Source organism: Tupaia chinensis, unplaced genomic scaffold (genome assembly GCF_000334495.1).
Source record: "Tupaia chinensis unplaced genomic scaffold, TupChi_1.0 Scaffold000004_1, whole genome shotgun sequence".
Taxonomy (NCBI): domain Eukaryota; kingdom Metazoa; phylum Chordata; class Mammalia; order Scandentia; family Tupaiidae; genus Tupaia; species Tupaia belangeri.
The window spans coordinates 1,439,675-1,443,046 of NW_006159432.1; positions in this window are offsets into that span (position 1 = coordinate 1,439,675).

The following is a 3,372-nucleotide window of genomic DNA, read 5'->3' on the forward strand; positions in this document are numbered from 1 at the left end:
GCATGCCCATGCACCTAGCATGAGCCCCGGCGCCTGAGCCCGCCCAGCGTGGGAAAGCGGCCCGGCGGCGGGAAGGCCGGGAAGGGGAAGTTTGTGTTGGGAGCGAAGGATTTGCACTCTGGGGCCCCAAGGAGGGTGGGAAGAGAAACCAGGGAGAGGCCGAGAAACAGGAAATGGGAGAGAAGGAACGAGTTCACGCCAGGAAAAGCTGGGCGAGTGGCGGGTGCCTTATTACTAAAAACAAAGGCGGGGACTGCCGGGCGTGTCCTCTACCTCCCTCCACACTTCGTGAGCGAAGAGAACGGGAAAGGTGGTCCAGCCTGGGGGAGGAGTCCGCAGCTCATCTCTGTTCCTGACCACTTTTGGGCGGCCCAGAAAACGGCATGTGAGGAGGGTCTGTCCTGCCCTTAAAGGAGAGTTAAGTGTGTGAAAGTGTCCAAAGAAAATGTGAGCACTCCTCAAAAGTAGTCGCCTTAGACAGGAAAGCAACAAGAAAGGGAGGGAACCAAGAAAAGAGAAATGGGACCTGTAGGCTGAGGGGTCTGTCGTTGGGGTGGGTCTCTGTTTTGGGGGGAAGCAGCTGCGGCCCCACCCTCTGATCTGATCCTAGGCATAAGATGAACAGCCCTTCACCAAACCCTACTGCAGGGAGATAGGAAAAACAAGAAAAGACAAGTTGGAAAAACAACAGAATATCAACAATTGTGCAGTCTTTAAAGGAAAAACTTGCCTGTACTGGAATTCCCTGTAAAGTTTCCTTCTAGGTGGGGCAGGGAGTGAAGAAAGTGAGCTTAACTGTAAGGGTGGAAAGATGCTATAGAAATTATGTCATGGTGGCAGTCCTTGTAGCAACAGCTATTTCTCAGTGAGCTGAGTGGTGGACAGGCCATAAATATATTCTACAGCGGCTGCATCTGCACGTGGAAAGCAAGCTGCTCTCCCTACGGCAGCACACAGGCATGTTAATAGCAGATGAAAGACGGAAAATAAACTACGGGAATCCATTCCAGACGGATGAGGGCATTAGGGGTAGGCCAAGGTTAATACCTAAAGTCTGGAGGAGGGACGTGGAGTATTAGGAGGGAAATACTTGCTGCTTAAAAAGAAAATATTAACGGATAAGAATAGAAAGGCAGTTCCTAAGGTAGAAAAACAAAAATACAAGTTTAGAAGGAAGACTCGAGTGTGAGCTGGGCATGTGTGTGGAAGAGCAAAAAGAAGGAAGCTCTCATGGCCTAGCTGCCTTGCACAGGCACCAAGGCGTTGCTGACTATTGCTACCCTGGGGCATGGTAAGGGCTTCCCCTTTTGATTCCCAAGTAGGTCTGAAGGTCTGAACCCTATAGCTGTGCTTTTGATCCTTGCTGGCTTGAGGCTGGGACACTGAGTTCTGTCTGTCTGTCCCTCTCATGAAAGAAACTCCAAAAAAAAGCTAGATGTTATTGGGAGTAAGATCACTAAAAGCAAGTGTCTGTGCACGCAGCATATGTTTCTAATTCAGTTTATGTAATTCTCTGGGGACCAGCAGTTAGTGTAATGGCTATGTCGCTGGACTCCCATGCAGTCGCCCTAGTTTGAGTCACAGACCCAGTGGCTTAAAACTCATGCCGGGTGCGTGTGCGTGCATGCATGCCCAAGATCCTGAGAGGAGAAAAGATTGCAGCGTGGCCACACACACACACACACACACACACCCTGTGATTTCTCGCTTTCTGTCTTTCTGGTGAGCCCACATGCACTATAGCAAAAACCTCTCAAAAAAAGAAAAATTAAATCTCTGTATAGAATTTAAATTTAAGTCAAAAGCATAAAATAAAATAGGGGGTAGACAGAAAGGAAGAAGGTAGGGCAAAAATACCCATCTTCGTTAGTGTAGGCCTTTCTCCTGTCTGTTAGGAATGTGAAAAATTAGAAAATGTCAAGATGGCAAAATTATTTTACCACGAATGTGTGGAAAAAGACTATACAATCAAAATTTCAGGATTGAAAGTATCTTTCTAATCTGTTGGGTCAGAAATGTCATGACATATTTTTCTGTTTCCATGCAAAAATGAATTAGCTATTGATATCCAAAATATATAACTTTTTTTTTTTGGAGAGATTTTCACTGTAGGGCGTGTGCGCTCACCAGACAGATAGAGAGAGACATAGAGACAGAAAGCGAGAAATCATCCCCCAAGGGGGGATGGTCACGCCGCAATCCCTTCTCCTCCATTCTCCTCTCGGGATCTTGGGCACGCACGCACATGAGCCCGGCGTGAGTTTTAAGCCACCGGGTCCGGGACACGAACTGCGGTCGACTACGTGGGAGTCCAGTGACATAGCCATTACGCTAACTGCTGGTTCCCCAAAATATATAATTTTGAGTCTGTTTAGGAACACGATAATTGGGATCAAAGATGATGACCCCTTTCCCTTACTCTATGTACTTAATTTAGTCGTCATTATTGAAATAACAAAAAGAATTAATAAAGAAGATAAAGGTTGATATTCAGAGTTGCTTATACATGATACATGCATTGGATATCTTTTACCTGACACATTATCCAAGAAGGAAAAAGAGTACAACCCAAACACCCCCAAAACAGATCATACAACTAATCCAATATAAGTGATACAGCGAAACTTACAAGTAGAGATTCTAAGTTACTAATGTAAAAATAAATGTGACGTACCACAAATACTGTCAGCTCTTTTTGAGTTTTTGTTTGCTTGTATTTTGTTAATTGCCAGAGGGCACTTGAACTCACCAGAGACAGAGAAAAAGCACCTTCCAGGAGGACTTGGTCATACCACAATCCTCTTTCCTCCGTTTCTCCATTCCATCAAGATTTGGGGCACACACATAAGTCAGGGCTTCAAACAGTCGTCGGTGCTGTGGAGTCTTGGCTCCATACAGGACTTTACAGCTGCTGGGGGCCGACTCTATCAGATCTTATAGTTAGTGATACCCTATTCGAAAAAGTTGTGTCAGTGGTAGAAAAATGTGTTGCAATATTAAGAGTTTCACTGGTACCACACCCTGATTTTGCTAAGATAAAGGCAATCTTCAGTATCTATGTACATTTACAGTTCTTAAACCTTTGGAGCAATGAAACCAAAGATTGTATAATTCCACACTCACACAATTCTGGAGGGGTGCGGATGAGGAAAAATGGAAGTTCGTTTTCAAAAGTAAATGCTGTGTTAAAAGATTAGAAATTAAGGCTGGTTCGTGGCCTAGTGGTTAAGGGAGCAGGGTCCCACATGGCTGACCACAGGGTTGGAATCTTGGACCCAGCAGTGTGGAAAAATATACTGGGAATGTGTTTACGGAGGCTCAAAATCCTGAAAGGGTAGAGAAATGGAAGAGAGAGGATTGTGCATGACCACA